Genomic DNA, 22,294 nt, shown 5'->3' with positions numbered 1-22,294 from the left:
GGCTCAGGGAGGGGCGGGGCCATCTGCTGCGACCGGTTGGGGTGAGAGAAGGAAGACAGGATAAAAGACATGCTGTGGAAGAGAGACAGAGGTTAATAACAGATATGATTCAATGCAGAGAGGTCTATTAATACATAGTGAGTGAGAAAGGTGACTGGAAAGGAAAAACTCAATGCATCTTGGGAATCCCCCGGCAGCCTACGTCTATTGCAGCATAACTAAGGGAGGATTCAGGGTCACCTGGTCCAGCCCTAACTATATGCTTTAGCAAAAAGGAAAGTTTTAAGCCTAATCTTAAAAGTAGAGATAGTTTCTGTCTCCCGAATCCAAACTGGAAGCTGGTTCCACAGAAGAGGGGCCTGAAAACTGAAGGCTCTGCCTCCCATTCTACTTTTAAATACTCTAGGAACAACAAGTAGGCCTGCAGAGCGAGAGCGAAGTGCTCTAATAGGGTGATATGGTACTACAAGGTCATTAAGATAAGATGGGGCCTGATTATTTAAGACCTTGTATGTGAGGAGCAGGATTTTGAATTCAATTCTGGACTTAACAGGAAGCCAATGAAGGGAAGCCAAAACAGGAGAAATATGCTCTCTCCTTCTAGTCCCTGTCAGTACTCTTGCTGCAGCATTTTGGATCAGCTGAAGGCTTTTCAGTAAGTTTTTTGGACATCCTAATAATAATGAATTACAGTCGTCCAGCCTGGAAGTAATAAATGCATGAACTAGTTTTTCAGCGTCACTCTGAGACAGGATATTTCTAATTTTAGAGATGTTGCGCAAATGGAAGAAAGCAGTCTTACATATTTGTTTAATATGTGCGTTGAAGGACATGTCCTGGTCAAAAATGACTCCAAGGTTCCTCACAGCGTTACTGGAGGCCAAGGTAATGCCATCCAGAGTATGAATCTGCTTAGATACCATATTTCTAAGATTTTCAGGGCCGAGTACAATAACCTCAGTTTGATCTGAATTAAGAAGCAGAAAGTTAGCGGCCATCCAGGTCTTTATGTCTTTAAGACATTCCTGCAGTTTAACTAATTGGTGTGTGTTATCTGGCTTCATGGACAGATAGAGCTGGGTGTCATCTGCATAGCAGTGTAAATGTATGCTATGTCTTCTAATGATGCTGCCTAAGGGAAGCATGTATAATGTAAACAGAATTGGTCCTAGCACTGAACCCTGTGGAACTCCATAATTAACCTCAGTGTGTGAAGAGGACTCTCCATTTACATGCACAAATTGGAGTCTATTAGATAGATATGATACAAACCACTGCAGCACAGTACCTGTAATACCTACAGCATGTTCTAATCGCTCTAATAGGATATTATGGTCGACAGTATCGAACGCTGCACTGAGGTCTAGCAGGACAAGCGCAGAGATGAGTCCACTGTCAGAGGCCATAAGAAGATCATTTGTAACCTTCACTAAAGCTGTTTCTGTGCTGTGATGAGCTCTGAAACCTGACTGAAACTCTTCAAATAAACCATTCCTCTGCAGATGATCTGTTAGCTGTTTGACAACTACTCTTTCAAGGATTTTTGATATGAAAGGAAGGTTGGAGATTGGCCTATAATTAGCTAAGACTGCTGGGTCTAGAGATGGCTTTTTGAGTAAAGGTTTAACTACAGCCAGCTTGAAGGCCTGTGGTACATAGCTGATTATTAGAGATAGGTTGATCATATTTAAGATCGAAGAATTAATCAATGGCAGGACTTCTTTGAGCAGTTTTGTAGGAATGGGGTCTAAAAGACACGTTGATGGTTTGGAGGAAGTAATTATTGAAGTTAACTCAGAAAGATCAATTGGAGAAAAAGAGTCTAACTTAACATCAATGGTACTAAGAGTAGCTGTAGATAATATTACATCTGTGGGATGATTACTGGTAATTTTTTCTCTAATGATAAAAATTTTATTTGTGAAGAAGTTCATGAAGTCATTACTAGTTAACGTTAAAGGGATGGTTGGCTCAACAGAGCTCTGACTCTTTGTCAGCCTGGCTACAGAGCTGAAGAGAAACCTGGGGTTGTTCTTATTTTCTTCAATCAGTGATGAATAGTAAGATGTTCTGGCTTTGCGGAGGGCTTTCTTATAAAGCAGCAAACTATTTCTCCAGGCTAAATGATGATCCTCTAAATTTGTGACACGCCATTTCCTCTCCAGATTACGAGTCATCTGCTTTAGGCTACGTGTTTGAGAATTATACCACGGAGTCAGGTACTTCTGATTAGAGACCTTAGTTTTCACTGGAGCTACAGTATCCAGAGTCGTACGTAGTGAGGAGGTGAAATTATTAACAAGATAATCGACCTCTGTTGGGGTAGCGTTCAGATAGCTGCTCTGCTCTGTGTTGGTACAGGGCATTGAAGATGATAACAGTGGGTGGATTATATTCTTAAACTTAGTTACAGCGCTTTCAGAAAGACATCTACTTTGATAAAATCTACTCTCCACCGCTGTGTAATCAATTATTGTAAATGTAAATGTTATCAGGAAATGATCAGACAGGAGAGGGTTTTCAGGAAACACTGTTAAATGTTCAGTTTCTATGCCATATGTTAAAACAAGATCTAGAGTGTGATTAAAGTGGTGGGTGGGTTCTTTTACATTTTGAGAGAAGCCGATTGAGTCTAATAACAGACTAAATGCCATGTTGAGGCTGTCATTTTTAGCATCTACATGGATGTTAAAATCACCCACAATAATTATTTTATTTGAGCTCAGAACTAAATTAGATATAAAGTCTGAGAAATCAGACAGAAACTCTGTGTAAGGCCCAGGTGGACGATAGATGATAACAAGTAAGACTGGTTTCTGAGTTTCACAGCTGGGGTGGACAATGTTAAGCATCAGGCTTTCAAATGAATTAAAAGTCTGTCTTGGTCTTTCATTAATTAATAGGCTGGTGTGAAAAATTGCTGCCACACCGCCCCCTCGGCCTGTGCTTCGAGGTTTCTGGTAGTTAGAATGACTCGGGGGTGTTGATTCATTTAAACTAACATAATCATCCTGCTGCAACCAGGTTTCTGTAAGGCAGAGTAAATCAATTTGTTGATCAATTATTAAGTCATGTACTAACAGAGACTTGGAGGAGAGAGACCTAATATTTAATAATCCACATTTCACTGTTTTACTCTTTGGTTCAGATGTGGATACTGTACTGTTCTTTCTTTTTGATTGTTTATGTTTAAGTTGTTTGTTGCTGGTTTTTAGTTTGTTTTTTGTCTTTTTGGAAGCTAACACAGTCTCTATGGAGATGGGTTTTTGGGGGGTAGCAGGAGGAGAGAAGCTGCAGAGAGGCGTGTAAGACTGCAACTCTGCTTCCTGGTCCCAACTCTGGATAGTCATATTTTGGGGGGTTTAATAAATTTGTCCATATTTCTAGAAATGAGAGCTGCTCCATCCAAAGTGGGATGGATGCCGTCTCTCCTAACAAGACCAGGTTTCCTCCAGAAGGTTTGCCAATTATCTATGAAGCCCACATCGTTTCTGGGACACCACTCAGACAGCCAGCAATTTAAGGAGAACATGCGGCTAAACATGTCACTCCTGGTCTGATTGGGGAGGGGACCAGAGAAAACTACAGAGTCCGACATTGTTTTAGCAAAGTTGCACATCGATTCAATATTGATTTTAGTGACCTCCGATTGGCGTAACCGGGTGTCATTACTGCCGACGTGAATTATGATTTTACTGAATTTACGTTTACCCTTAGCCAGCAGTTTTAAATTTCCTTCAATGTCGCCTGCTCTGGCCCCTGGAAGACAATTGACTATGGTTGCCGGTGTCTCTAGCTTCACATGTTTGAGAACAGAATCACCAATTACCAGAGTTTGACCCCCAGCGGGTGTGTCGCCGAGTGGGGAAAAACGGTTAGACACATGAACGGGTTGGTGGTGTACCTGGGGCTTCTGTTTAGGACTATGCTTCCTCCTCACCGTGACCCAGCCGCCCTCTTTCCCCAGCTGCTTGGGGTCTGCCGGGGAACAGCTACGCTATCTTCGGCTGCACCAGCTACAGGGGCCTGGCTAGCTACGGGTGAATGAAGGGTGCGAAGCCGAGTCTCCAATTCAGTAATCCTGGCCTCCAGAGCTGCAAATATGCTACATTTGTTACAGATATCATTACTGCTAAAGGAGGCCGAGGAGTAACTAAACATCTGACACAATGAGCAAGAAAGTGCAGGAGGGACAGGTGAAGTAGCCATGGTGCTAACGAGTCGGCTACGAGCTAAGCTAAGCTAGCGAAACAGTACAGAGACAGTGAGTGAATACTTTGGCTATAAATTAGGTAGTGAGTACACAGAAAGTGTGCTTCGGATGAAGCACGTGAAGATTATACTATGAAAGAAGAATGTATTTAAAAGTTGTTAATTAAATTGCTAAGCAAATAAGCTACTCAGAAACACCACTGTGTTTGAGCAGGAACAGGAAGTGATACTCTACCGCAGAGCGAGCGAACACCAAGTGACAGCGCCACCAAATTGGCAGGAGGAGAGACCCGAAGCGGCCGCCGGTCCGAGAGTGTCAGGTGAACTGAACTTCAGGTAAGAAGTTATGACCTGCAGTCCATCTGGGTCAGATATGAACCAAGTTTAGGTGGAGTTTATTTTCGTTATGCTGACTTTTTCGTACTGCGTGCTAGCTAGCATGACGGAGTTTCTATACAGCTGGGTGGGTGCTATGTTAGAATAGAATAGAATAGAATTCAACTTTATTGTCATTGCACATGCACAGGTACAGGGCAACGAAATGCAGTTTGCATCCATCCAGAAGTGCTTTAGTGATATAGATATATTACAATATATATTAGCAATAATATAGATATGTAAGTATATTACAGAAATGGGTCTATTATGGTATGTTATAATGTACACGGTATGAGGTATGTTGTGAATATTCTATAACTATAAGTATGTACAGGCTGTAGTGAGTACAAGCTATGTACAGGCTATGAACAGGATATAAATATGAAAAACTGTACAGAATATGAAATAAATAACTTTACAGAAATCTGAGATATACAGCTATACAGAAATGGGAACTATGCAGGTTATAAACAGTTGTAGGATTAAAAATTATCGAATGTACAGAATGATTATTTACACAGAGCTATACAGTAGTGCAGTTAAGATAAGTGAGATATAATTCCTACAGAGGCTATATAAAGTGCTAGTGGTTGTGAGTGGTGGTTCAGTCCATGTTATTATTGTGTGTTTGAGGGTACAGTTGTCCATTGTGTGTGTGTGTGTGTAGGTGGTTGTGGTGTGTGTATGTCCAGTCCATGTGTTAACGTGGGTCAGATGTCAGGAGGCAGAGTTCAGGAGTCTGACAGCTGTGGGGAAGAAGCTGTTCCGGTACCTGGTGGTCTTAGTCCGGCGGCTCCTGTAGCGCCTCCCAGAGGGCAGGAGGGTGAAGAGTCCATGTGATGGGTGACTGGGGTCTCTGATGATTTTCCCAGCCCTTTTCAGACACCGCTTCCTGTAGATGTCCTTTATGGCAGGAAGTGGTGCTCCGGCGATGCGCTGGGCAGTTTTCACGACCCTCTGCAACGCCTTCCGGTCCGAGGCAGAGCAGTTCCCGTACCAGACTGTTATACAGTTGGTCAGGATGCTCTCGATGGTGCAACGATAGAAGTTCACCAGGATGTCTGAGGACAGGTGGTTCTTCCTCAGAGTCCTCAAGAAGAAGAGGCGCTGGTGAGCCTTCTTGACCAGCTTGGAGCAGTTGGTCGTCCAGGTGAGATCCTCGGAGATGTGGACTCCCAGGAACTTGAAGCTGCTCACACTCTCCACAGCCGTCCCCTTAATGTGGATGGGTGGATGTGGGTCAGCATTCCTCCTGTAGTCCACGATGAGCTCCTTGGTCTTCTCGGTGTTAAGCAGCAGGTTGTTTCCGTCGCACCACTCAGCCAGACGATCCACCTCCTCCCTGTAGGCGGCCTCATCGTTGTCACTGATGAGGCCAATCACCGTGGTGTCATCTGCAAACTTAATGATGGTGTTGGAACCATCAGCAGGTCTGCAGTCGTGGGTGAAGAGGGAGTAGAGGAAAGGGCTCATCACACAGCCTTGTGGTACACCGGTGTTCATCGTGATTGTAGATGAGCAGCGGTTATCCAGCCGGACATGTTGGGGGCGGTTGGTCAGGAAGTCCAGTAACCATTTGCAGATGAGGGAACTGATGCCCAGGTCTGTCAGTTTCCTGATGAGTTGTGAGGGGAGGGTTGTATTGAATGCTGAACTGAAGTCTATAAACAGCATTCTGGCGTAGGTGTTGTTGTTGTCCAGGTGTGAGAGGACAGAGTGCAGTGCGATGGAGACTGCATCCTCTGTGCTCCTGTTCTGGCGGTATGCGAATTGGTGGGGGTCCAGGGTGGGGGGGGAGACAAGATTTGAAGTGTGCTAGGACCAGCTGCTCTAAGCACTTAGTGATGATGGGGGTGAGTGCTACTGGGCGGTAGTCATTGAGGCAAGATGGGTTGGAGTTTTTGGGTATCGGGACGATGGAGGTGGATTTGAAGCAGGCCGGTACCACAGCGTGGGCCAAGGACAGGTTGAATATGTCTGTCAGCACTCCTGCAAGCTCCCCAGGACACGCTCTGAGAACACGCCCGGGGATGCCATCAGGACCTGCAGCCTTGTGGACATTGATCCTGCTCAGCACCGCTCCTACATCGGTGGGGGAGAGAGTCAGAGGTTGGTGGTCTGGCGTCACGTCTGCTTTGGTTACTGATGTTGAACTTTATTTTGTTCATAAGGTTAATTATTAGAGTTGCCAACCGTCCCGTAAAAAACGGAATCGTCTCGTATTCAGAGAAAATATTACGTTTCGTATTGAGGTGAAAAGGAACAGTTTGTCCCGGACTTCAGCTACAATGAAAAAGACACAAAGCTGGAGTTATTCTGTGTCTTTGCTGCACAGCTGCCTCTTCTCCTCTCATCCTCTCACCCTCCCTCTCCTGTTTCTCCTTCAGTCATGAAACTGATCAGTGATCAGCTGATCGGCTTTTCTCTCTCGTTAGTTTATCTCCCACTTTGCGCCAGAAAGAGGAAACCAGCGGATGTCGCGCTAAACAACAGCAGCACTTTTAAGCTTGATCAGCTGTTGTTAGAATTTATTTAATATTACTTTCTAGTATCAGCTGATGTTTGCTGGAGCCACAGCTGTAAAGCTGCTGGTCATGATGTCGGTTTGGTTATGTGATGAGAGGGAAACGTGAAGATGAAACCAGGAGATGTCCTTACTGAATCATCAGAGCTGTGATGGAGAAACAGGTTTACCTTTTAGGTGACATGAATGAGTTGAAGGGAAGTTATGAACTGTTTCTGAGAGACTAATAACACCAGGATCCTTTTCTAAGTAGCTGACAGCTGGTAACTGTGCAGGGGCGGGTCTAGCAAAGTGTTGCCAGGGGGGCAGGTAGGGCATTAACAGGGAGAGGGGGGCACAAGGAAATACTTTCTTATTCTCATTTAAAATGTCTCACTTTTAAAAAAATAATTATCTGAGTCTTGCAACAAACGATTGATAGATTGATACATATATACCATCAGAACAGTGTACATCACTGTCACAAGAGCGTTTGTTTTCATTCAAAGGCTTTATGATTTTTCCTGTAATGGTGGGCCGGTCTCTAGTCAAAATGCCCGGGACAATTTTTTTGTCCCAGTCCAGCTCTGTATGCAGCTCATCTGCAGTCTGGTGTTACCTACATCTTCCTATTCAGAAGGCAGAATTTCCGAGTTCTGAGTACAATCGAAAGCACCACGACTGCAGTTTTTGTGTTGGATGTAAAAAGCAGGCTAGGATAGAATCAGGTGTGGGATTTCTCTCGTGGAAATGTGCACATTATTTTTTCCTTTCTATTGGTAGGTGGCACAGTGCACTTGTGGCAAGTAAGCAAGCTAGAAGACTGGCAATCTTGCTGGGTATCCAGTTACGGAAGCAACACATTAACAAGAGAATTCTGAGTAAAACCAAAGTTACTTTCCCTAGTAACTAGTTACTCTGAAAGTAACGAGTAACTTGAAGTAACTGAGTTACTTTTGATAGAAGTAACTAGTAATGTAACTAAGTTACTAATTTAAAGTAACTTACCCAACACTGGACACTACTCATGTCAGCACTTATATTTCTGACCTCGTGTTATAATCGATTAAACGCGATCTCCTCCCTTTTGCCCCCATTTTTGATGTTGTGGGTACAAATGATCAGGCATGACATTCTCATAATAAATCAGATAAAATACTGCAAATAATTAATCCTGCATTTGTGTGATTGAAATGTGTGTGCAATGACACAGTTTTAAAGATTTGGCCTAAATGATTCTGGAGTGAATGAGCCTGAACATGATGACCGGACTAGTGACACCATATCACCTGTGACACTCACACACGCACGTGTGACTTTGCCAGTTTCAGCTGAAACAATTTCAGTGTTTCAAACCATGTTCCAGAGTTTTTAGTTCACCGTTCATGAGGTTTCAAGAAGAAAATGAAAGACAGATCTGAATGTTTGAAAGTGTTTTGGAAAAACTCTGTAAAGATTAGATGAACAATACTCAAAGGATAAATTCAACTGTTTTATTTTGTTAAGTTGAAAAAAAAGTTAAACAAGCAAGTAAATAACGAAACAAGGTTAAATGAGTTAAGAACAAAAAGTTAACAAGTAAATAACGAAACAAGGTTAAATGAGTTAAGAACAAAAAGTTAACAAGTAAATAACGAAACAAGGTTAAATGAGTTAAGAACAAAAAGTTAACAAGTAAATAACGAAACAAGGTTAAATGAGTTAAGAACAAAAAGTTAACAAGTAAATAACGAAACAAGGTTAAATGAGTTAAGAACAAAAAGTTAACAAGTAAATAACGAAACAGGGTTAAATGAGTTAAGAACAAAAAGTTAACAAGTAAATAACGAAACAAGGTTAAATGAGTTAAGAACAAAAAGTTAACAAGTAAATAACGAAACAAGGTTAAATGAGTTAAGAACAAAAAGTTAACAAGTAAATAACGAAACAAGGTTAAATGAGTTAAGAACAAAAAGTTAACAAGTAAATAACGAAACAAGGTTAAATGAGTTAAGAACAAAAAGTTAACAAGTAAATAACGAAACAAGGTAGAGGAGCGAAAACCCCAACAATCCCCTCTGAGCAAGCACTAGGCGACAGTGGGGAGGAAAAACTGCCTTTAAACGGGCAGAAACCTCCGGCAGAACCAGGCTCAGGAGGGGGCAGTCAACTGCCGGGACTGGTTGGGGGGGTGAACAGAGGTGGAGCAAGACGAGGCTACATCAGTTGAAGAAGCAGTATTGTCCCTCTTCCGGAAAAAGCTGAAGAATCTTTTCTTCTTTTTCATGGACTTTTCCACGAGCGCCTTTTTGTCCAGGATGAGGGTTCTCAACTCATCGATGGTTTCTGTGTTCTGCTTCTCCAGTTTCTTGCATGTTTGTTCCACCTGTTCTAATGTTGCTCGTGTTTCTTCAAGCTGTTCTTTGAGCTCTTTGGATGTTGCCTCCTGTGTCAGCTTTGCCTTCTGCAGGTCTGCATTTCTCAGTTGATCTTCTTTGTGCAGGCCTTCTAGCTGCTCATTTCTTTTCTGGATATTGCGGAGCGTACACTGCAGGTCTTCATGCATTTTGTCTTGCTTTTGCTTTTGCGCCTGCATTTCTGTGTTTTCCCGCTTCAAGTTGTTGAATTCCAACAATATCCCCTTAATGAGCTCTGAGTTGTTTTTGGCCATGTGATCGATCCTTTTCTGCATGTGTGAGCATCGTTGTTCCAGTGTTTCCTTTTCTCCCTCCAGCTCACTTGTTTTGACCTTCAGTTCATTACAGAATTCTTGCAACTTTTGATTTTTACTCTCAAAGTCCTTGATGATGCACTTTTCTTCTGCCAGCCTTTCTTGCTTTTGCTGTTTCTCTTGAAGGTCTTTATTTTGGCGCAGTGTTTGGTCCAACCTTACCTTCACCATTGTGTACTTGTCCTGCATGCCCTGGAGTTCGCGCTGCAGGTCTTTTTGCTTTGTGTCCTGTTCTTCCTTCTGTTGGAGGACTTCTTTATTTTTTTCTTCAGCTTCATCAAGCTTTCTTTGGAGCAGGTGATTCTGTTGGTCCATGTATTGGAGATCCCACTCTAGCTTATCAATCGTCGCTTTCCTGCCTTGAAGCTGCTCGGACATTTCTTTAACTTCAGCGCTCTTTTTCTTGTTTTCTTTGATGAGGAATACAATCTGCTCTCTGGCTTGAGCAAACTTGATCCCCCAGCCCTCATTAATAATGTTGATGTCGGGCTGGCGCTGTAGTGTTTCTTCCAGGTGTTTGTTTTGTGCTTCCATTTGTAAGCACTTCTTCTCCAGGTGAACTTTTTCTTCTTCAATTTGTCGAATTTTGTTCTGGAGATGGTTGTTTTCATTTCTACTCTCCTGTAAAGCCTTTTGGATGGAGAAGAGGCCATTTGGAGAAATTGGCCGGCCACGCGTGGAAGGAGAGGCGGCGAAATCTTTTTGTCTCGGTTGCCGTAATCTTGGATACATGTTGGCGTTTGTATCCGATGACTCTGAGAGGTTTCTAAATTTTTCTGTAGTGAACGTTTGAAAGCTGCTAACACAAAGGCTGCGAAGAAACGAACTAAAAATTTCTGTTTCTCACCCCTATTTAAGGAAAAACTTCAAAGGATCAAAGATCCTTGTGACATCATCACTCCTAAGCCAATCAGATTGTCACATGACATTTTGGAATGTGGAATGGGGAGATATTGTTTTTTAAAACAGTTTTCAAATTTAAACAGTTTTCAAATTTAACTTAATATTTAAGTGTTTCTTACTTGACCCGCTTAGTCGATTAAAAAGTTAATTGCCACGAACACCCCTAATGTTATATAACAGACCACAGAAAAAAGACCGTTTTTTTCTACGTGACAGAGCTATAATAAATGTTTTGTTTTTTTTTAATTATCCTACTTTTTATGAAAGGGAACATTATTTAAAGAATATGTATTTAATTAAAAACTCTGTATTCATCTAAAGGGTATAACAAGAAGGGTGAGCTTCCTGCTCGAAAAGGAAATGACCAAAATAAATGTATTTCTCTGCAATTACAAACTCTGTGTAAACAGTCTTGGTGTCAAAATGAAGCTAACACTGGTGAGCAATGTTCCCTCTAAGCTGCGCGCGTGCGCAATTGCGCACTGCTGGCACGTCTCTGCGCACAAAAAATCTGTGTTGCGCACAAAAAAAATCTAACCTGAATTGAAATTAAAGTAAATACGTTAACAATTCTGTTTTGCAGTGTTAGTCAGTAAGTGACTGGCTGCTCCTGTATGGGAACAGAACGATGTCACCTTATCCCATAGTCCAGCCAAGAATGCGATTCACATTCGTATATACGCAGCTAATGAACGTCGCTGACAGGCTATGACAGCGTCCTTATGTGCCGACACCGGTGTTTTAGCGAGCAAAGCGGCTGATGTGGAGTGAAGCCACGTTAATGACAACGTGTACAACCATTGGAGATGTGAGCAGGACAGACGGAAGAATTAACGGGAAAAGTGTGGACTTTATACCAGTTTTTAAATTGTGTTGATCGGCCACGTAAAACCAGAGTTATGATAAAAAGAATATATGCAATGTTTGGTTTTTATATTTATTGCGGGAAGAAACTGTAAAATCGTCGTTTTATAAGGAAAACGCTGGAAAGCTCTTTCCGCCTGTGAGCAAAAAGAAAACCAAAAACCCCAGCCTTTCCTATTGGTCGAAAAATGTACCATGTCGACCAATCAAAAAATGATATGGCAACATGGCATTTAGTGGTTTAGGGAGGGGGAAGTTTTAGGAGTGACGGCGTGTTTGAGATGTGAGAGATTTGCCACGTTTAGCACAAATCTTGTGTAGTTAGTGTGTAGTTAGTGTGTAGTTAGTGTGTAGTGTAGTCAGTAGTTTTGTTGTGTGTGTCAGAACAATGAGGCGACTGCTGAATGTTACAGGTGTTACAGCAGTGATGCATCTGCTGCTGTCAGGCCTGCAGGTATCAGGCTGTTGTTCTCCTTCATCTCATAGTGGACAGAAATTATTTTTTGGAGTGGCACAAATAATTTGTGTGGCATCAGATTTGATGCAGAACAGCTGATTGTTCTGTAAATAGTTTGAAATGTTTATTTATTTTTATTTTTTTTAAAAAACGCCTTGGCTGCATTTTTAGGTAAACAGCTGCAAAAAACTTTGTTTGCAAAACTCAGTAACTTTCTTGAAGAAGTAACTATATAATTAATTGCCCAGCATTGGTCATTATTTACTGTATTTTGCAGACAGAGTTACAGACTCTCTCCCAGACCACAGACTCATTATACAAGTCAGAGCTTTATAAAAAAAAGAAACAGAAAGAAAGAAAGAAAGTTGTGTTTTCAAAATTGGAGTTCAAGTTATTTTTCCTTCCAATAGTGTTAACATGCTACAGGTCATGAACAAGATTTTTTTAAATTTTCATTGTAAGTGGGCTAAAGCAGTTAATTTAAAGTAGTCTAACATAAACGTAAACGCTGTAATTTGATTATTTTAATAAAGCATGTAACTTGGATGGATTTGATGCTGGCGTGACCACAGCGCACACGTCTGCCGTTGCTCACAGTGGTCCAAGTGTCCGCTCAGGGAGTTTGTGTGTTCGCTCAGACACGTGAAACATTAGAAGGAACATTGCTGGTGAGATGTCATCAGAGCTGTAAATATTACTGCAGATGCTACTGTGTCAAAGTTACTGTGACTCAAACATAGAAAAATAGATTTTTTATTTCCCTCACCTAATTTTTAAAAGTATTTTATAGCATATAACACCTTTGAAAATATGCTTTGGTTCCCATTTAACTCCAGAAAATCATAAATCAAGATATGGATATTACCTGTCCACAGATTCATGGTGACGTAACTGCTCTTTTAACTGTCTGGTGTCTTTGCTTTGTTTGGTGTTTCTAGACATGGTTTACATGAGCTTTTAGCTGAGATTCAGAGGTTTCTGTGGACACTACCAGTGTTGGGACTAACGCGTTATTAAGTAACGCGTTACAGTAACTACGTTATTATTGTGGTAACGAACACGGTAACTAGTTATTATGCCAAAACCGGGAACGCGTTACTCGTTACTGGGATTTAAATGGGCTCGTTATTCGTTACTTCGTGTGGTGGCTATCGCGGAGCTTCCACAGATTCAATAACATTAGCAAGTGGTGGAGGCCAGCAGGTGGATGAAGGAAAAGGGAGGCAGGAGGAGAGACCCGAAGCGGCCGCCGGTCCGAGAGTGTCAGGTGAACTGAACTTCAGGTAAGAAGTTATGACCTGCAGTCCATCTGGGTCAGATATGAACCAAGTTTAGGTGGAGTTTATTTTCGTTATGCTGACTTTTTCGTACTGCGTGCTAGCTAGCATGACGGAGTTTCTATACAGCTGGGTGGGTGCTATGTTAGAATAGAATAGAATAGAATTCAACTTTATTGTCATTGCACATGCACAGGTACAGGGCAACGAAATGCAGTTTGCATCCATCCAGAAGTGCTTTAGTGATATAGATATATTACAATATATATTAGCAATAATATAGATATGTAAGTATATTACAGAAATGGGTCTATTATGGTATGTTATAATGTACACGGTATGAGGTATGTTGTGAATATTCTATAACTATAAGTATGTACAGGCTGTAGTGAGTACAAGCTATGTACAGGCTATGAACAGGATATAAATATGAAAAACTGTACAGAATATGAAATAAATAATTTTACAGAAATCTGAGATATACAGCTATACAGAAATGGGAACTATGCAGGTTATAAACAGTTGTAGGATTAAAAATTATCGAATGTACAGAATGATTATTTACACAGAGCTATACAGTAGTGCAGTTAAGATAAGTGAGATATAATTCCTACAGAGGCTATATAAAGTGCTAGTGGTTGTGAGTGGTGGTTCAGTCCATGTTATTATTGTGTGTTTGAGGGTACAGTTGTCCATTGTGTGTGTGTGTGTAGGTGGTTGTGGTGTGTGTATGTCCAGTCCATGTGTTAACGTGGGTCAGATGTCAGGAGGCAGAGTTCAGGAGTCTGACAGCTGTGGGGAAGAAGCTGTTCCGGTACCTGGTGGTCTTAGTCCGGCGGCTCCTGTAGCGCCTCCCAGAGGGCAGGAGGGTGAAGAGTCCATGTGATGGGTGACTGGGGTCTCTGATGATTTTCCCAGCCCTTTTCAGACACCGCTTCCTGTAGATGTCCTTTATGGCAGGAAGTGGTGCTCCGGCGATGCGCTGGGCAGTTTTCACGACCCTCTGCAACGCCTTCCGGTCCGAGGCAGAGCAGTTCCCATACCAGACTGTTATACAGTTGGTCAGGATGCTCTCGATGGTGCAACGATAGAAGTTCACCAGGATGTCTGAGGACAGGTGGTTCTTCCTCAGAGTCCTCAAGAAGAAGAGGCGCTGGTGAGCCTTCTTGACCAGCTTGGAGCAGTTGGTCGTCCAGGTGAGATCCTCGGAGATGTGGACTCCCAGGAACTTGAAGCTGCTCACACGCTCCACAGCCGTCCCCTTAATGTGGATGGGTGGATGTGGGTCAGCATTCCTCCTGTAGTCCACGATGAGCTCCTTGGTCTTCTCGGTGTTAAGCAGCAGGTTGTTTCCGTCGCACCACTCAGCCAGACGATCCACCTCCTCCCTGTAGGCGGCCTCATCGTTGTCACTGATGAGGCCAATCACCGTGGTGTCATCTGCAAACTTAATGATGGTGTTGGAACCATCAGCAGGTCTGCAGTCGTGGGTGAAGAGGGAGTAGAGGAAAGGGCTCATCACACAGCCTTGTGGTACACCGGTGTTCATCGTGATGGTAGATGAGCAGCGGTTATCCAGCCGGACATGTTGGGGGCGGTTGGTCAGGAAGTCCAGTAACCATTTGCAGATGAGGGAACTGATGCCCAGGTCTGTCAGTTTCCTGATGAGTTGTGAGGGGAGGGTTGTATTGAACGCTGAACTGAAGTCTATAAACAGCATTCTGGCGTAGGTGTTGTTGTTGTCCAGGTGTGAGAGGACAGAGTGCAGTGCGATGGAGACTGCATCCTCTGTGCTCCTGTTCTGGCGGTATGCGAATTGGTGGGGGTCCAGGGTGGGGGGGGAGACAGGATTTGAAGTGTGCTAGGACCAGCTGCTCTAAGCACTTAGTGATGATGGGGGTGAGTGCTACTGGGCGGTAGTCATTGAGGCAAGATGGGTTGGAGTTTTTGGGTATCGGGACGATGGAGGTGGATTTGAAGCAGGCCGGTACCACAGCGTGGGCCAAGGACAGGTTGAATATGTCTGTCAGCACTCCTGCAAGCTCCCCAGGACACGCTCTGAGAACACGCCCGGGGATGCCATCAGGACCTGCAGCCTTGTGGACATTGATCCTGCTCAGCACCGCTCCTACATCGGTGGGGGAGAGAGTCAGAGGTTGGTGGTCTGGCGTCACGTCTGCTTTGGTTACTGATGTTGAACTTTATTTTGTTCATAAGGTTAATTATTAGAGTTGCCAACCGTCCCGTAAAAAACGGAATCGTCTCGTATTCAGAGAAAATATTACGTTTCGTATTGAGGTGAAAAGGAACAGTTTGTCCCGGACTTCAGCTACAATGAAAAAGACACAAAGCTGGAGTTATTCTGTGTCTTTGCTGCACAGCTGCCTCTTCTTCTCTCATCCTCTCACCCTCCCTCTCCTGTTTCTACTTCAGTCATGAAACTGATCAATGATCAGCTGATCGGCTTTTCTCTCTCATTAGTTTATCTCCCACTTTGCGCCAGAAAGAGGAAACCAGCGGATGTCGCGCTAAACAACAGCAGCACTTTTAAGCTTGATCAGCTGTTGTTAGAATTTATTTAATATTACTTTCTAGTATCAGCTGATGTTTGCTGGAGCCACAGCTGTAAAGCTGCTGGTCATGATGTCGGTTTGGTTATGTGATGAGAGGGAAACATGAAGATGAAACCAGGAGATGTCCTTACTGAATCATCAGAGCTGTGATGGAGAAACAGGTTTACCTTTTAGGTGACATGAAGGAGTTGAAGGGAAGTTATGAACTGTTTCTGAGAGACTAATAACACCAGGATCCTTTTCTAAGTAGCTGACAGCTGGTAACTGTGCAGGGGCGGGTCTAGCAAAGTGTTGCCAGGGGGGCAGGTAGGGCATTAACAGGGAGAGGGGGGCACAAGGAAATACTTTCTTATTCTCATTTAAAATGTCTCACTTTTAAAAAAATAATTATCTGAGTCTTGCAACAAACGATTGATAGATTGATACATATATACCATCAGAACAGTGTACATCACTGTCACAAGAGCGTTTGTTTTCATTCAAAGGCTTTATGATTTTTCCTGTAATGGTGGGCCGCTCTCTAGTCAAAATGCCCGGGACGATTTTTTTGTCCCAGTCCAGCTCTGTATGCAGCTCATCTGCAGTCTGGTGTTACCTACATCTTCCTATTCAGAAGGCAGAATTTCCGAGTTCTGAGTACAATCGAAAGCACCACGACTGCAGTTTTTGTGTTGGATGTAAAAAGCAGGCTAGGATAGAATCAGGTGTGGGATTACTCTCGTGGAAATGTGCACATTATTTTTTCCTTTCTATTGGTAGGTGGCACAGTGCACTTGTGGCAAGTAAGCAAGCTAGAAGACTGGCAATCTTGCTGGGTATCCAGTTACGGAAGCAACACATTAACAAGAGAATTCTGAGTAAAACCAAAGTTACTTTCCCTAGTAACTAGTTACTCTGAAAGTAACGAGTAACTTGAAGTAACTGAGTTACTTTTGATAGAAGTAACTAGTAATGTAACTAAGTTACTAATTTAAAGTAACTTACCCAACACTGGACACTACTCATGTCAGCACTTATATTTCTGACCTCGTGTTATAATCGATTAAACGCGATCTCCTCCCTTTTGCCCCCATTTTTGATGTTGTGGGTACAAATGATCAGGCATGACATTCTCATAATAAATCAGATAAAATACTGCAAATAATTAATCCTGCATTTGTGTGATTGAAATGTGTGTGCAATGACACAGTTTTAAAGATTTGGCCTAAATGATTCTGGAGTGAATGAGCCTGAACATGATGACCGGACTAGTGACACCATATCACCTGTGACACTCACACACGCACGTGTGACTTTGCCAGTTTCAGCTGAAACAATTTCAGTGTTTCAAACCATGTTCCAGAGTTTTTAGTTCACCGTTCATGAGGTTTCAAGAAGAAAATGAAAGACAGATCTGAATGTTTGAAAGTGTTTTGGAAAAACTCTGTAAAGATTAGATGAACAATACTCAAAGGATAAATTCAACTGTTTTATTTTGTTCAGTTGAAAAAAAAGTTAAACAAGCAAGTAAATAACGAAACAAGGTTAAATGAGTTAAGAACAAAAAGTTAACAAGTAAATAACGAAACAAGGTTAAATGAGTTAAGAACAAAAAGTTAACAAGTAAATAACGAAACAAGGTTAAATGAGTTAAGAACAAAAAGTTAACAAGTAAATAACGAAACAAGGTTAAATGAGTTAAGAACAAAAAGTTAACAAGTAAATAACGAAACAAGGTTAAATGAGTTAAGAACAAAAAGTTAACAAGTAAATAACGAAACAAGGTAGAGGAGCGAAAACCCCAACAATCCCCTCTGAGCAAGCACTAGGCGACAGTGGGGAGGAAAAACTGCCTTTAAACGGGCAGAAACCTCCGGCAGAACCAGGCTCAGGAGGGGGCAGTCAACTGCCGGGACTGGTTGGGGGGGTGAACAGAGGTGGAGCAAGACGAGGCTACATCAGTTGAAGAAGCAGTATTGTCCCTCTTCCGGAAAAAGCTGAAGAATCTTTTCTTCTTTTTCATGGACTTTTCCACGAGCGCCTTTTTGTCCAGGATGAGGGTTCTCAACTCATCGATGGTTTCTGTGTTCTTCTTCTCCAGTTTCTTGCATGTTTGTTCCACCTGTTCTAATGTTGCTCGTGTTTCTTCAAGCTGTTCTTTGAGCTCTTTGGATGTTGCCTCCTGTGTCAGCTTTGCCTTCTGCAGGTCTGCATTTCTCAGTTGATCTTCTTTGTGCAGGCCTTCTAGCTGCTCATTTCTTTTCTGGATATTGCGGAGCGTACACTGCAGGTCTTCATGCATTTTGTCTTGCTTTTGCTTTTGCGCCTGCATTTCTGTGTTTTCCCGCTTCAAGTTGTTGAATTCCAACAATATCCCCTTAATGAGCTCTGAGTTGTTTTTGGCCATGTGATCGATCCTTTTCTGCATGTGTGAGCATCGTTGTTCCAGTGTTTCCTTTTCTCCCTCCAGCTCACTTGTTTTGACCTTCAGTTCATTACAGAATTCTTGCAACTTTTGATTTTTACTCTCAAAGTCCTTGATGATGCACTTTTCTTCTGCCAGCCTTTCTTGCTTTTGCTGTTTCTCTTGAAGGTCTTTATTTTGGCGCAGTGTTTGGTCCAACCTTACCTTCACCATTGTGTACTTGTCCTGCATGCCCTGGAGTTCGCGCTGCAGGTCTTTTTGCTTTGTGTCCTGTTCTTCCTTCTGTTGGAGGACTTCTTTATTTTTTTCTTCAGCTTCATCAAGCTTTCTTTGGAGCAGGTGATTCTGTTGGTCCATGTATTGGAGATCCCACTCTAGCTTATCAATCGTCGCTTTCCTGCCTTGAAGCTGCTCGGACATTTCTTTAACTTCAGCGCTCTTTTTCTTGTTTTCTTTGATGAGGAATACAATCTGCTCTCTGGCTTGAGCAAACTTGATCCCCCAGCCCTCATTAATAATGTTGATGTCGGGCTGGCGCTGTAGTGTTTCTTCCAGGTGTTTGTTTTGTGCTTCCATTTGTAAGCACTTCTTCTCCAGGTGAACTTTTTCTTCTTCGATTTGTCGAATTTTGTTCTGGAGATGGTTGTTTTCATTTCTACTCTCCTGTAAAGCCTTTTGGATGGAGAAGAGGCCATTTGGAGAAATTGGCCGGCCACGCGTGGAAGGAGAGGCGGCGAAATCTTTTTGTCTCGGTTGCCGTAATCTTGGATACATGTTGGCGTTTGTATCCGATGACTCTGAGAGGTTTCTAAATTTTTCTGTAGTGAACGTTTGAAAGCTGCTAACACAAAGGCTGCGAAGAAACGAACTAAAAATTTCTGTTTCTCACCCCTATTTAAGGAAAAACTTCAAAGGATCAAAGATCCTTGTGACATCATCACTCCTAAGCCAATCAGATTGTCACATGACATTTTGGAATGTGGAATGGGGAGATATTGTTTTTTAAAACAGTTTTCAAATTTAAACAGTTTTCAAATTTAACTTAATATTTAAGTGTTTCTTACTTGACCCGCTTAGTCGATTAAAAAGTTAATTGCCACGAACACCCCTAATGTTATATAACAGACCACAGAAAAAAGACCGTTTTTTTCTACGTGACAGAGCTATAATAAATGTTTAGTTTTTTTTAATTATCCTACTTTTTATGAAAGGGAACATTATTTAAAGAATATGTATTTAATTAAAAACTCTGTATTCATCTAAAGGGTATAACAAGAAGGGTGAGCTTCCTGCTCGAAAAGGAAATGACCAAAATAAATGTATTTCTCTGCAATTACAAACTCTGTGTAAACAGTCTTGGTGTCAAAATGAAGCTAACACTGGTGAGCAATGTTCCCTCTAAGCTGCGCGCGTGCGCAATTGCGCACTGCAGGCACGTCTCTGCGCACAAAAAATCTGTGTTGCGCACAAAAAAAATCTAACCTGAATTGAAATTAAAGTAAATACGTTAACAATTCTGTTTTGCAGTGTTAGTCAGTAAGTGACTGGCTGCTCCTGTATGGGAACAGAACGATGTCACCTTATCCCATAGTCCAGCCAAGAATGCGATTCACATTTGTATATACGCAGCTAATCAACGTTGCTGACAGGCTATGACAGCGTCCTTATGTGCCGACACCGGTGTTTTAGCGAGCAAAGCGGCTGATGTGGAGTGAAGCCACGTTAATGACAACGTGTACAACCATTGGAGATGTGAGCAGGACAGACGGAAGAATTAACGGAAAAAGTGTGGACTTTATACCAGTTTTTAAATTGTGTTGATCGGCCACGTAAAACCAGAGTTATGATAAAGAGAATATATGCAATGTTTGGTTTTTATATTTATTGCGGGAAGAAACTGTAAAAACGTTGTTTTATAAGGAAAACGCTGGAAAGCTCTTTCCGCCTGTGAGCAAAAAGAAACCCAAAAACCCCAGCCTTTCCTATTGGTCGAAAAATGTACCATGTCGACCAATCAAAAAATGATATGGCAACATGGCATTTAGTGGTTTAGGGAGGGGGAAGTTTTAGGAGTGACGGCGTGTTTGAGATGTGAGAGATTTGCCACGTTTAGCACAAATCTTGTGTAGTTAGTGTGTAGTTAGTGTGTAGTGTAGTCAGTAGTTTTGTTGTGTGTGTCAGAACAATGAGGCGACTGCTGAATGTTACAGGTGTTACAGCAGTGATGCATCTGCTGCTGTCAGGCCTGCAGGTATCAGGCTGTTGTTCTCCTTCATCTCATAGTGGACAGAAATTATTTTTTGGAGTGGCACAAATAATTTGTGTGGCATCAGATTTGATGCAGAGCAGCTGATTGTTCTGTAAATAGTTTGAAATGTTTATTTTTTTTTATTTTTTTTTTAAAAAACGCCTTGGCTGCATTTTTAGGTAAACAGCTGCAAAAAACTTTGTTTGCAAAACTCAGTAACTTTTTTGAAGAAGTAACTATATAATTAATTGCCCAGCATTGGTCATTATTTACTGTATTTTGCAGACAGAGTTACAGACTCTCTCCCAGACCACAGACTCATTATACAAGTCAGAGCTTTATAAAAAAAAGAAAAAGAAAGAAAGAAAGAAAGTTGTGTTTTCAAAATTGGAGTTCAAGTTATTTTTACTTCCAATAGTGTTAACATGCTACAGGTCATGAACAAGATTTTTTTAAATTTTCATTGTAAGTGGGCTAAAGCAGTTAATTTAAAGTAGTCTAACATAAATGTAAACGCTGTAATTTGATTATTTTAATAAACATGTAACTTGGATGGATTTGATGCTGGCGTGACCACAGCGCACACGTCTGCCGTTGCTCACAGTGGTCCAAGTGTCCGCTCAGGGAGTTTGTGTGTTCGCTCAGACACGTGAAACATTAGAAGGAACATTGCTGGTGAGATGTCATCAGAGCTGTAAATATTACTGCAGATGCTACTGTGTCAAAGTTACTGTGACTCAAACATAGAAAAACAGATTTTTTATTTCCCTCACCTAATTTTTAAAAGTATTTTATAGCATATAACACCTTTGAAAATATGCTTTGGTTCCCATTTAACTCCAGAAAATCATAAATCAAGATATGGATATTACCTGTCCACAGATTCATGGTGACGTAACTGCTCTTTTAACTGTCTGGTGTCTTTGCTTTGTTTGGTGTTTCTAGACATGGTTTACATGAGCTTTTAGCTGAGATTCAGAGGTTTCTGTGGACACTACCAGTGTTGGGACTAACGCGTTATTAAGTAACGCGTTACAGTAACTACGTTATTATTGTGGTAACGAACACGGTAACTAGTTATTATGCCAAAACCGGGAACGCGTTACTCGTTACTGGGATTTAAATGGGCTCGTTATTCGTTACTTTGTGTGGTGGCTATCGCGGAGCTTCCACAGATTCAATAACATTAGCAAGTGGTGGAGGCCAGCAGGTGGATGAAGGAAAAGGGAGGCAGGAGGAGAGACCCGAAGCGGCCGCCGGTCCGAGAGTGTCAGGTGAACTGAACTTCAGGTAAGAAGTTATGACCTGCAGTCCATCTGGGTCAGATATGAACCAAGTTTAGGTGGAGTTTATTTTCGTTATGCTGACTTTTTCGTACTGCGTGCTAGCTAGCATGACGGAGTTTCTATACAGCTGGGTGGGTGCTATGTTAGAATAGAATAGAATAGAATTCAACTTTATTGTCATTGCACATGCACAGGTACAGGGCAACGAAATGCAGTTTGCATCCATCCAGAAGTGCTTTAGTGATATAGATATATTACAATATATATTAGCAATAATATAGATATGTAAGTATATTACAGAAATGGGTCTATTATGGTATGTTATAATGTACACGGTATGAGGTATGTTGTGAATATTCTATAACTATAAGTATGTACAGGCTGTAGTGAGTACAAGCTATGTACAGGCTATGAACAGGATATAAATATGAAAAACTGTACAGAATATGAAATAAATAACTTTACAGAAATCTGAGATA

This window comes from Perissodus microlepis, unplaced genomic scaffold (genome assembly GCF_051167445.1).
Source record: "Perissodus microlepis isolate ML-2025 ecotype Zambia unplaced genomic scaffold, ASM5116744v1 scaffold_29, whole genome shotgun sequence".
Classification (NCBI taxonomy): domain Eukaryota; kingdom Metazoa; phylum Chordata; class Actinopteri; order Cichliformes; family Cichlidae; genus Perissodus; species Perissodus microlepis.
This window is presented reverse-complemented; position numbering follows the sequence as displayed.